We start from the raw sequence: 13,828 nt of genomic DNA, 5'->3' as shown, positions 1-13,828 counted from the left end.
GACTTTGTTGTAGGGTGTGATTTTGGAGGTGTACTGTTGACTGCAATTAGGGAGTTCTTCAATAAATCCTGAGTACAGAAATTTTTACACTCCTGAGCAATTCCTGTTTTCTGTAGTGAGATTAATGAGAAAGTACAACCATAACTTACACTTGATCCTAATTAAATAATACATCAATTTTACTGCTACCAAAATTAGCCTAGTTCAGGTTCTTCGAAGGAATTCAGACTAACAGCCTTGTAAAGAAAACTCTCAGAAAGGAAGAGATGCATCTCTTGTGCTGTGGCTTAGTTTGACATACACCAGACACTGCCACTCTGGATTGGCCAAAATTACTCCCTCCACAGCCTCAGGACATGCAGTCCAGCAGCAAGGAAAGCATTCATTAGGCAAATGTCCTGCTACTGCTGCTTCTGCCTTTTGTAGGGCTTCCTGCTAAGACGTGAGCATGCACCAGCCAGAGACCAGTTAGTTGGCAAGGGGTAAGGGGTCTTTGGTCAGTTGTTTTTTTTCACATACTTTCCTATAACTCTTCTGATAAAATTAATGTTAATACCTGAGGTAACCACTTGAGCAAAAAAACCCCTTTTTTCCAGTCTAAACAGCCCTAACAAAAACAACCTTATAGAATTAGAAAGATATTGACTGGCTGGTGACCAATCCACCCATTCTGTTGTGTGGCAATGTCAGTTACACCCAAAATGTTTTAAAGAACATTTGAGTCATAAACTTGGATTAACTGTTTTCTCCCTTTTTCTTTTTTCCTCCCATGGATCTTCGCATGAGTTGTGACTCTGAGATCCTTGCAGTATCTTTGGGATACTGAATTTAAACTGGCTTAATTTCCTTGTCTTATAAAGAATGTGTTTGCCTATTTGTAATCTTCTGGGCCTTTTAATCTTTCCTGATTGGCCAGATTTTCTTAAACTATCCTAAATTTTTTGTGTTCCTTCAGATTCCAGCTAGTATTCTTACTGCTTTCCCACTGAACTTTCTGAACTCTAGGTTCTTCTCATCTACAGTGTTAAAAACTGTTTACTTCACAATAGGATTTATTAGTTTCTTTGAACTATCTGAAGCCAGCTTTCTCATTTTTACTAAATACTGTTCTTCCCTTATTCTAATCTGTGGCTGTATTCTGTTAAAATACATTTCTGTGTCACTGTTTTCTGTCAGGGCTGAAGTAAGACTGCATGTAATACTTACTCTGTTAACAACAGACTTCTGCCACCCTTAGTTTTCCTTTTATACATACCATCTTCGACAACTATTAATTTTTAAAATATATTTGCTAATAAACTTGTCATAGCACACATTTGTCAAGTCAAGGTCATTTTTAATTCACATTGCCTTCTACTGAAATTAAATCACAGTAGATCTAAATCTAAAATTGTTACTCTTCACTGGTTTTTAGTCTTGTGAAATGTCATTCCCAAAAAACTTAAATATTTGATGAACTGTTTTCCTAAAAAGTATGTAATTCTAAAGATGTAATTAAGTTGCTAGCTCCAAGAGGTTTGTTAGAGGTTATCTTAGAAGAATAGCAGACGGTAAGATTTTAGAAATAACAGAAAATATAGAAAGATTGTGGGGACTTGTTAAAAAACAGTATTAAGTGGTTTGGTTTATTTTGAATTGTATTTTAGTTATTTGACGGTAGTTATTGACCTGTCCCTATTAAATTGCTTGTCAGAGCATCCCCCCACACCCACCTGTGTGGTTATGTGATGTTTCAATGACTAATGAATTTGGTCACCCACAGGGACACAAAAATAGCAGGACAGCAGACTGAAATTTATAGAATGAGGATTGTAAAGAACATGTTCTTTTCCTTTTGATACCAAGGGAGAGGGTAAAGGGGTTGAAAACAGGGCAGTAATAAATTGGAAGACAAGACAAGCCTTTTATTTGTGACCATTTATAACAGCATATCTGAAGAAAATCAGTCTGTTAAAAAAAACACACCAAAACCAGTTGTGGATGAAACTGGATACTAAATATAACAGTACTTCCAATGGCAAAGCTAAATATTTATCAGCCTTCATTCAGTCTGTAATTACATCAAGATTTAGCTTTGTTAAGGTACTAGCTGTTGTACCCTATAGCCCTTGGTATACACGTGTAGAAGCAGCCTCTAGAGCTATGAATTATTAGGAATAATAATGATGTTAAAGCGATTTGCAAATAATACTGATATTTCAGACAGAGTTCAACAAACACACTCTTTATAGTATTTGTAAATCTAGATAGAAGTTGATCTCTTAACCCTATTAAATGGAAAGATTAAATGTATCACTTCATTATGTTCATTTTATGTTCATTATATTCATTCATATTTTGGGGGAAGAGTATCTCCCTGCTCCCATGTGATCCTTGTGCATTGCCTGCTCATCAAGACCTTTCTGGACGCATCAAAATTTATTGCACTCCTGACATACATTGCACTACATTCACTTTGTTGGCATCTCTGAGACCCTGTATCTGCTGTAGGGGGTGGGGGGAGGCCATTGCTGGTATGTTGTTGCCTTTGTATAAGACTGTCATGAGGGCTTTAGCAAGCACAATGCCCCTTTACAGCACTCACAGCTGTACTACGAATCTGAAATACCTACTGACATTTCTTAAAGTCCCTTAAAATTCTTATGTGAAAATCCAAACTTTGCGTTTGGTTGGGGTTTTAAAAATGTCACTTTAATGTCCAATGGCAAGCTGGAAACAAAGCCAAAAATGAGAGTGACACTCTCATTATCCAATGTTCATATATCTATAATTTATTATTTGTAATCAAATTCTAAGCCAGACACAGAATCTTGTCAAGTTTGCTGAATCCAGTAACTCATCAAGTTAAACTCTTGCAAAAAGAAAAAGCTGCCTGAAAAGGGCCAAACAGAGGTGAGGGTCATTTTTCTAACTGTTGACTAGTTCCTGACTAGTTGAGCCGTATTTTTAAGCTCAGTAAAGATTTTGTTTAAAAATTCAGCAGCTGGGAGAGAAGTGAAAACTTAAACATAGCAACTGTTGCAATATAGTAGCAAAATATAAACCAGGCTGCCTGCTGCTGGGATGGATTTGCTGAGCTTGACACACTGCCCCAGAAGATTCCCATCTGACTATGCTATTCCAGACTGGTTATGCCAGCAGAGAAAACTGAGGAGTAATAAAACTCTTCATGTGTCTTCCCTGTTCCTTCCCTTCCCTTTTCTACCCGGTTACAAATTGGACCCACCAAACATAAAGCAAGGACTTTTTTCCAAACCTTTGGGAAGGAGGTGGGTCTAGAACACTTCTTCCCTCCTTTGAGCATGTTTATGCTTGTTTGGCAATAGAGAAACTTTACAGGGGTAACAACTTGTGGCAGTCATATGCTGCTTACAACCACAGTCTTAATGCTTTGCAGAAAGGCAACAACACCCAAAAAAAACTTCACAAACAAATAAACCCACAATGCAACTGTTTATAAAAGTCTTCCAAATTTAAACCAAATTCACAATCAGTAAGAGGAGGTTTCTATCTACAAAATAAGGTTGCAGGATGGCTGCAGGATTTGGGATCTATTCAACAGCTGTGCTGTAAAATTATCACTGGGAAAGGGCAACTTGCAGGGACTGCAGTGGGGATTGAGGGGCTGCTTCCAGAGTAAGAATGGAGTTCAGAAAAGTTGTTTGCAGGTGTTGTCTGGCACAGCTCCCCTCTTAGCAAGGAGTTAATATTATAATTATCTAGTGTTAGAATCTAATAAAAATGACTAGTGGTCTTAAGTAGTTTTTAATTAGTAAAATACAACAGCCCTTCCTGAAGGGGATTTTTTGTCACATGGAAAAAAAACAAAACCCAGCCCACAAGTAAGCATTGTATTGGGTGTTCACAAGGGAGCTCAAGCAGACTGCTGCAGCTGCACCTAGGCTCTGGGCTGTTTATCACTGCTGTGGAGCCAGAGAACAGGAATCAGCTCAGGTCCACTGCTGAGCCCTGGCTGGGTCCGGGTGTGTATGTGACACCAGGTCTGATGATGAACTCTGCAGCGTGGAGAAAGACAGGACAGGTGTGCACTGTCACTGGTTCCATCTCAGCCCCAGGATGCAATGACACCTCAGCTGATCTTCTGCAGACAGCTAATATCTTACAAGGCAAAGTGGTTCTGCCCTGTGCTTTGCCAAAGAGGCTGTGCTAGACAGCTGATGGCCCTGAGGGCAGACAGAGGGTGTTGAGTGTGACTGTAGCTGACTCCTGGCATGGTGAAGAAACATTCTGAGAAATTTGTCTCAGGATACCTTAAATTTTTCTCCTATGGGACTCCAGCCACTGGTAAATTAAACTCAATTGCCAGCATTAGGCTCTTAGTTCAAGAGCAGATAAACAATAAGTAACATAATCACCCTTATCAACATGTATAGATGTGCTTCTTAAACCACCAGGTTGCTTAAAAGTAGTCACAAAGACTTCTCTGCAATATGTTGTATCCCGACTCATCCATTCTGAGCAGCAGCTTCTAGAATTAAACTGAGATTAGTTAATCTGACTTCCCAGAGGCATTTTTGAACTCACGGAGCATCTCTGCTTTTATGCAGGCATACTCTGAACTCTGTGCATCAGTGATTCCATGTGGAAAGGATCAGCACTGGTTCTAGCCCTTCCATGTAGTTTGCAATAAATCTCCAAGACAGGACAAAGTCTATTTCAAATTTCTGGAATAAGTAAAGAGAGGATTCTGCTGAACTCCCACCAAAATATGCAGGGAACTTTATTAATGATAGCTACTCTGTAAGAGCAGCACAGGGAATCTGTCACTGCGCCCACCTTTTAAAAAGACACGGGAATTAATTGCAATAGTTCTGTGTGTCAGGCTCACTAATTACAGAATCTAACCATCGGTTGACCAACTGGGCAAAAAGCATCAGAGAATGAAGCAGGGGGAGGGACAGAGAAGAGGAAGGGTAAAGGGAGGGCAGCAAGAAAGACAATCCAAAGAGCTACTGAAGTAGAGGTAACAACAGCAGCAAACAGATATTGCACAAGGTGAATTGTGGTGGACAGGGTCTGTGACAGAAGGGCTCTTACTCTAGTCTAGAGAGGGATGATATGAGTACTGGTGTCATGCTCCAGCTTTCCCTTCCCTCCAAAGTTAGTTTTACATGGCCCAGTAATTCTCACACCCCAGAAACTGGCTTTCTTCCAAACCCACAGCTTTGCTGAGCTTTTCCAGCCACACCCACACAAGGTCTTTCCACTCCACATTCCCTCCCCGCCAAACTGCTGAGATTATTTTGGCCTGCCCACACTCTGTGCTCACCCCTTCCCACGCACACCAGCATTCCCGGGTTGCTGGTACTACTGGGGTGCCTCTAATGATGGCTGAAAATGAGGAAATGTCCTAGGAATTGAGTGCAGCCAACAGAGAAAGATGGTTCCTCACCTCCCTTTCACCCGGGTAACTTTTGAGATAAACACATATACATATGTGGAGCAGAAGAAAAAGCATAGTAGCCTGCAAATGAGTTAAATGTAATTCCTGCAACTTTCAACCAGCTGGGCCAGTGACCTCTAGCCTAGCCTACTCACCTTTGTGGAATAATCATTTTTGTTATGTGTGCCATGACCCATCCCCAGGCTAACAGGGATCAGCCTCAGTGACTGGAATGATACATATGTTAATAGCGAATGTGGCATGAGTTAGAGGTACAGGCAATTGTCTCTGTAAAAGCAATACAAAAACCTTGTTTTAGTGAAGCAGAACGGCACACCTAAATAAACAAGTCAAATTGTCAAAAAACAAACGCCGACTAGCAAGCAGAATAAAGCCTAATTATGTTTACTTGCGCATACACATAGTCTGTGGATTTAACTGATGCATTAGGAATAATGGAACATACCAAAATGTTTGTTCAAATAACTTTGAACCTTGGTATTCCCTCAGTTCTCTTTTCTGGTCTGTTTCCCTCATTCACACACTGTGCTTTGTCAGCTACCCCTTTACAGCAGCAGTGACAGAGATAACACCTCATTCTACAGTCCTCTTTCCCTTTCAAGAAAAACATATGCTATTCACTCTGCCTTCACCATAAAGGGGGCTGTGAAATAGCTTGACTCCTTAGCCAGTTTGCTCTATTTTACTGTTTCAGGTTTTCTTTAACCTTCTCCAGTTCAACCCTGGTGGTATACTGACGAGCTCCATTAGCCACTCTGATTTGAACTAGCTCACACTCATTGTCTTTTCAAACTATTCAGTATCTAAGTTATCTTGCCATAAAGTTGTCGAGAAGCAGAGGAATGCCTGAGATTTATTGCCCAATGCCATTCAAACTTTACAAAAAAGCTGTTGAAAAAAACCAACCCTCAGTCTTTCAGGTAAACAAATATGTTCTCTTCCTTCATAGGAATGTGTTACTACACTGGCTCTTGCCCCCCTTGCTCTTTGGTCTGAAATCCCTCCTAAATCTGAAAATTAATGGACAGGGCTTTCTAAAGCATGGGGAAGCATAATACTGCAGCATCTGTTTATGAAATGAAATGAGAGAAAGAAGCCTAACTTCATTTTAAAAGCACCACATATGCTGTACTGGAAGCAACTCAAATGGAAAAAATGTTGAACATTTGATCATAGAAGAGCGAATCTATGCAAGCAAGACATTTTGTGTTCCTTTTAGACAGTGACTGAATGACTCTTTTTTGCTGTGTGGGTTAGCATCTGGCATTCAACCAGTAGTCCATTATCAAAGGCATGAACTAGAAATTCTGTATTTAAGAAAGACACAGCACACAAATTCCAAACCTTAAATCTGAGGAATGTTTCACATGGAATTTTGTTGTACCAACTTGGATTCTGGATTGTAGTTCAGATTTTGGAGAAATTACCTACTCATTTCAGAGATGTAATTCTCTTCTCTGTAGTTGTAAGGTGGTGGTACTGGTTGTGAGCTGGCTGATTTGATTGTATTAAGGAGTTGTTCTGCAAATAGAAAACTATTTTTAACCCATTTTTCCCCCCATTCAAATACTTGAATAAATCTGAAACTTTTAAATTGACAGGTTGGGTCCAACATTCACTTTTGTTCACCAAAAAAAATTCCTTAGTTTTACTTTAGCTTTGTGTTTTATATGCAAGAAAGAAACAGGACTGGAATGTGAGAGAACTTTAAGATATTAGAACTTTAAAATATTACTTTAAGATATGAACCTCCATTGGGTTTATATATATATATTTCTGTTAACACAGAATATGTGCTCCTCCAATTAACAAAATCCTGTTATAAAACACTACAACTTTAAATAGCTAGTACTGGACATAACCTCAGTTAACATGTCCTATTATGTTCAATCCATTCCCACTAATGTTTACACACAGAAAATTCATAAAAGATACTCTCTCTTGAATGTCTGATCCCACTGAGGGGATTGACAGAGTTCAATTGATTAAAGGGAAGCTAGAGTTCAATAAACTTTAAAGGAATTAATATTAATTAGTTATGAACTGAACTTGGAAATGCCATTCTCTTTGCCCTCTCTTCCCACCCCCCCATTTCTAAATGCCTCATTACAGGTTTCATCCACCCTGTGTGCTCCTTTTTTTTTTTTTTTTCCAAGTACAGTCTGTGTTACCCAATAGGACAAAATGAAGATTTTTATATTAACAGAATTCATTTAAAAATGAATCATAGTAAGAGGGATCAAAAGTTAACATCTTCCCCAATAAATAGAGTGCACCATCAAAATTATTCAGAAACATATGAAGTCCTGCTGTTGCTTGCCTGACTGTATTTTGTCCTTGATTTTCCTGATTTTTGTATGATTTGGTTACTTTAAAAATAAAGAGTGGGTCTTATTATTTTAAATTATTTAGCTTTCATATCCACTGTCTGAATCATAATCAGCTTTCTGTTGTGTTTCTTGCATTGTCCACTCTTGTATTCATCTGTTTCTCTCTGGCTAGTTATAACATCTCAACACACAATGAAACTTAGAGGTTCTGAAAAACTGTGAAAACTGTTTTTCCTTCTTACAGATTCAGAGCAGCAACAGAATAGTTAAATTCTTATTTAAGGATGAAGTTAGGAATCACTTTGTTGCAGGCAGTCTCTTCCAGTAGTCCAGTGTCACACCATCTGTGACAATGATGGCCACAATATACTGCTGAAATGCCATAACTGGAAATCTGAGATTGTCTCTTCCTAGAGTTTTCTTCATAGCTGATTCATGGACAAAAGGAAGACATTTCTTTTGCCTCATCAAATCCATATCCCTTGATATGTGGTAATCAATATATTCTGCTTTCACTATTGATATGCAAGAGAGGTGTGCACAATTTTTGATGATGAGTAATGTGCTCACTGAGGAAAACTGCCAACATACTTGCTGCAGTTCTTCCTGTGCAGATAGTAAGCAGCCCACTTTAAATTCAAATTTTCTGTTTTATTAGGCATTTGTTTTTCCTATCAGGAGTTCCAGAAAATGAGGCAAGGAGCAGTGGGAAACTGTGGCTTCCTAATCCTTTGAACACAAGAAAGGGATACCTACAACTAATCATAAGCATGCCAGTCTGGAAGAAAGAATAAAAATTTTATCTGGTTGTCTGGTCACTATTACTGCCTAAATAAACGTCATCTGACTAACGCTGCTCCTCTGCACATAGTTTTGGGATGAAGAACGTTGAGCTTTAAAACAGCTGCTGTTACTGAAAATAGTCTCTTAATACGAAAAGGCTAGTGCCTGTGAATGCAGTCGATCTGCCTCTCTAAAGAGACCTCTTTCACTTAGCATACACAGAGTTAAAGTATAGGTGGAAGAGGAGGTGAGAAATTCCACTGACCTCCCAGCAACACAGTTTTTCATTACCAGCATTCCTAAAACTGTTAGCACTGCACCTGAGCATCTCTCAACCACTTCTGGTACACCTTCAGAGCTTGAATTCACAGCCCAATCTTCTGCCAATCTGGCAGCCTGCAGCCAGATAGACCCTGACTCAGTCTGAGCCTTAAGATAGTTTGCTTCCAGTCCAACCACCTCGAGCAGCCAAACCTGCACTGTTTATTCACTTGAGAAGGAAGTTTATTCACCCAAGCAAGGAGCTGTGAGATTCAGGCTACTGATATAATTAAAGTCAGGCATATGCTTATTTCCTGATGAACCAGAAGCTCAGGTCTGAGCCCATGCACCCACCCTCCTCCCCCTTCCAAATAATTGGTTAAAGAGTAATATGATACAGACTAATTAGCATTAAAAGTTTATTTTTCTTGTAAGGATCACAGACCCCAGTGGCAAGGAACAAGGGGAGCTTGTCAGGAAAGGTTGAAAACAAGAGCAGAAATTTGAAAATATTGTCACTAACTGAAGCAAAGAAAATGTCCCTGCATCACTCCTCTTACACTCACTGCAAGGTCAAATGTTCTTTGTCAAAATCTAAACAAACAAGGCATACTAATTTGTCACTCATGTTTCTCATGCTGTTCAGTTATTTTTGAGAAAATGCAAACAATGTTGGTGAGCAACAGTGACCTAGCTCAAACTATATTGGACTATCCCTGTAACAAAGTACCAGATGTCTTTTGCACACAAAGTTCTTTATTAGGCCAAGAGGGGTGTAACCAACTAGAATAGAAAGCTCTTCTCTCAGTTTCACTGACAGTGTAAGAGGTGACATTAAACTCACAGTACCTTCAGAGCAACATTTTGAGCACTTTGGCCTAAAAGTTGTAAATGCTTCCCTGTGTCAAATTCAGCTGTAAATTCATTCTAATCTTAACTAGAAAATGTGGAAACATAGTAGAAGTTTCTACATTTCAGCAGCAGTTACTTGTTTTGAATGCCAGGTGGAGGAAAAAATATGCTGAGATATTTCCCCTATTTCTTCCTCACTTGTTAAAGTCAAAAGTTTGTCATAAAAGGCAAAACCCAAACTGTTTTCAATTACCTTGTAAGCACACACATTTCCTGAGGAATTTGTGACCACTGAGGCTATGTGCAAGTGGCCAAAAATCCTGAGGAAATGCCATTATATGTAAATTTATATTTAATCTCAGAGCTTCAAAAAGTTACTAAAAAAGCTATTTCAGTAGCATAATATTGGACAAAGTACATTTTGTTTCTACAGTGTATCACCAAAAAAGTATATTTTGTTTGTATCACAGTGTATCACTATTTTGTAGCGCCCCAGATTGCAAAAGTTCATTCAATAGCACACAAAGACAGACAAGTAATACTACAGGGACACCCATCCTATACCCCAGGGAGGTCCAGGATATGGGGTTCACACAGCTATTCCAGACAGAGAGCAGACAGCTAAGCCAAATACTCCTTTCTCTATCCAGTTCTTCTAGACTCTGTTTTGCAACATCCCTGTTGTTCCTCTTCAGATGGTCTTCAGACAAACAAACAATGCCACCTGCTAAAATCAGCATGCGGGACTCTTTTTCAGGGAGGCAGTTATCCAGACCCTGGAAACATCCATTACCAGAAGGACCTAGGAGCTGGAGTCATTGTAATGCATAGCAACACTTCCAAGGTAAACAAGCTGCTGGGTAGGAGAAGGGATTAGAAATTCAAGCCAAATGGAGTGACTTTGAAAAAGATAGAAGTGCTCGGAAATTACACTGAAGCGATTTCTGCTGCTGAGGTAACAGCTGAATGCTTAAAAATCTGCACAAACACAGTGTGGACATTGTCTTCAACTCAATTTATGCCACAGGTTAGTTAACAGGAACTGAATTTGATTTAATAGCTGAGGGCTGTGTCCTCCTACCATGGAGTCTGCCCCTAACATACCACTGCTGCATTTCATAGTTCCACAGTCAGCAAACATAGACCTTGAGGATTGCTCCCCTTCTGATACAGAGGGAGAAGGATCTCCCTGCCTCTGTGAAGACAGGAGCTGGAAAAGGAGTTGGAAAGACAAAAGGTAAGCAAAGGGACACTGCTGCAGACAAGAGATATTCCACCCTCCAAAACAGTCCCGCTATTCCATGCATGCTGAAAGCAGAGAGAGCCCACCGACCTGTTGTTTCTCCCAGCTGAAGGCTGCAAGGGCAGCAACAGATCACCTCCCACTTTTTAGCTGTGGGAATATTCAGAAAGCAATGCAAAGTATCTGTGGCGGCTTAAAGGTAGAAAGAGTGATAAAGAACCAAAAATGGGTGAAGAGAGGCAAAGAAGCTAGGATGACAGAATTGTCAAGGCAGATTAAAAGGAAGCAAAACTCCACAGAGAAAGGAGGATGAAATGAATAATTGCTGAGGAGGTAATGAGGGTGTATGGCCTAGGTGAAAACAAGTGCTGTGCAAGAGGGAATGTCTTCACCTGAGGGGCTCCTCAAATGTAATGCAGGAATTAATGCTTTCATGATACCCACATACACAAGGTCCAGAGCAAGACAGCTCAACTCCAAATGTCTGCTAAAAGATGATCTGTCAATCTCAACACTTTCTCTTAAGAATGGACTTCCATGCATTGAAACATAGTCTGGTTAGATGAAAAGATCTTACCAAGAGAACACTTTTCCACACATTCCAAATATATCGAGGAAGGTTCCTACAGGAGCCATAAATTTGGATGTCATTCTTTGTGAAGGAGGCTTGTAAAACGAATGGTTTTATTTACTGCTACTCCTCACCATTTTCTGATTGCTTTCTCAGGCTGGTGTTTCTAACACAAAGCCTAATTAACTGACTTAATGCTTTTTGAGTGGATGTACTGCAACTGGAACACACTGAAGAGATCTGTTTGTAACACATTAGAACAGACTCAATCAGAGAGCCACCTACGAAGCAGTGCCATGTCATACAAGTGTCATACACACTGCTAAAGCTTTCCATTTTGCCACCTTCATATGAGTTTTTCTCTCACATCCTTATCGCCTCACAATGACTTGGGGTGCTAAAAAAATACTATCCCAGGTGCACCAATCCTTTCTTCAATATTTTACCCAATAAATCTGGCAACAAACCTTTTATTAACAATCCTAAATTGTGTGCTCTTGGAATTTGCAGTGAAAAGAGCTAATGACAAAAATTTCTAAGGAGTTAAAACATAGGCAATAAAGAGGGGCATACCTGTATCCTGCCAGTGAGAGTTTGCTCTCATGATGGAGTTTAAAGGGGACTGTGAAAAATTATTCCTCAAAGGCAAAGACACACACACACAGAAAAAAGAAAAAAGAAAAAAAGGTGGGTTTTTTTGCTGCTAATTTTAAGCACATAAGTGAATGTTCCAGGGCAACTTTTAAAAGTAATGTAATACAAGTCTCTTGGGCAGCACTGATTAAGCAATACTTTTTCATCTCGAATGAGCACTTTTCTCTAGGGAAAGAGTAAAAGATGTCAAAGACATAAGCTGATTTTTGGTCTGCCACTCATATTGGGTAGCTGTTAGAAATGCATCCCTTTTCTGTTTAAAACTGAGCATGTTTAAAATTAATCTATGTTCTTACATCCTCTAAAACTCCCAAACTTTGAGCTATGTGCTGTCTTGCTTTTTTCATCCTGGTCACTTAATTTCTACAGTTTCTGGGTAATTTATTTTGCTTTACCCAGTACTTTTTAAATTTCACCCTACATACTATAATCAAAGGTTAGGATACAGGGGGAAATAGCCCTATGCAAACACCAATCCTAGTTTCCGTATCACACCCTTACAAAGTGTTTTTTAAGGAGACACCATAAACAAACATAAAACCAATATCCTTTCTGAATTACTACTGGTTATAAGATAAATAAACCAGATGTGTGTGATAGAAAGACAGTACTTGCTTTTCAGTTTGTTTCCATCACGTTCAAAGAAGGCGGGGACTGCGACATTCCACCTGGCAGCGCCCAGCCATGACCGACCTTCTCAACGTAAATGTGAGACAACAGCAAATGATAGTTTGGGCATTTTGAATTTCGCCGTTTTCTTACATCCTAATTCAAGTTAAAATTCGTGGTGTTAAAAAATTAGAATTCTGCTTGGTTTAGCCGTGTATGAATAGGACTACATTTTCCGCTAGAGGTTACAGAGAGTTTTTCTCACATGCGAACACGTAGGCGTACCTGTGCCTACCTCCTCAATCCACTCCTTATGGGTGAACTCCGGAAAAAAAACCTGCACTCAACCCTGCACGGACTCATCAGGGAATTGTGATGGGAACCCTGCAACACCAGAACACGTGCGCTGTGCCTTTGCCCGAAACTCTTTCTATCGCGGGACAGTGCACAGTCGGAAAGCAGCCCCGAAGGGAGCTCCCTGCCAGCGGGGAGCGGCGCCGGGAGCTCGGGCGGCCGCTCCCGCAGGAAGCGGGAAGGAGCGCGGCTTCTCCCGGGCAGCAGCTGGAGGGAACAGCTCCGGCGCCTCAAGGCGCTGCTGGGCCGGCCGCGCTCCCGGCGCCTCGACGGCGACCTTCGCCACCCACAGGGGTGGGGAGCGGCACCGCGGGGCCGGGGCAAGCCGGCCCGGGAGCAGCCGAGCTGGGACAGCCCGTCCGGGCCGGGCCCACAGCGCCCCGCCGGGTTCGGCAGCGCGGCCGCCGCTCCTCCCCTCAGCCGCGGGCAGGGCGGGAGCAGCCCCGCCGGCGGCGTCTACCTGTCCCGGAGGGGGAGGAGCCGGGGCCGCGGAGCCGGAGGGACGAAGTTTACTCTGGAAAGTTTACCGCGGGTGGGAAGAGAAAGGCGGAGAGCAAAGGGGAAGGTCGCTCCCGCCCCGCCGGCCGTAGCCGGGGCTCCCCGAGGAGGCGGACGCAGCCGCGGGTCCGCCCGCGGGGGACGCTCCGCTTCCTTCGCCTGGACTGGGCGCCCCTGCCGCGGAGGCGCTCGGAGGCCTGCTGAGGTGACCCGCGAGAGGCAGGGTGGCACGGCCGCCCTCCTGGCCC

The sequence above is a fragment of the Pseudopodoces humilis genome, chromosome 3, assembly GCF_049639895.1.
Source record: "Pseudopodoces humilis isolate 2021_Gansu_Grassland_sample_001 chromosome 3, ASM4963989v1, whole genome shotgun sequence".
Taxonomy (NCBI): Eukaryota; Metazoa; Chordata; class Aves; order Passeriformes; family Paridae; genus Pseudopodoces; species Pseudopodoces humilis.
Note: the sequence above shows the minus strand (reverse complement) of the source record.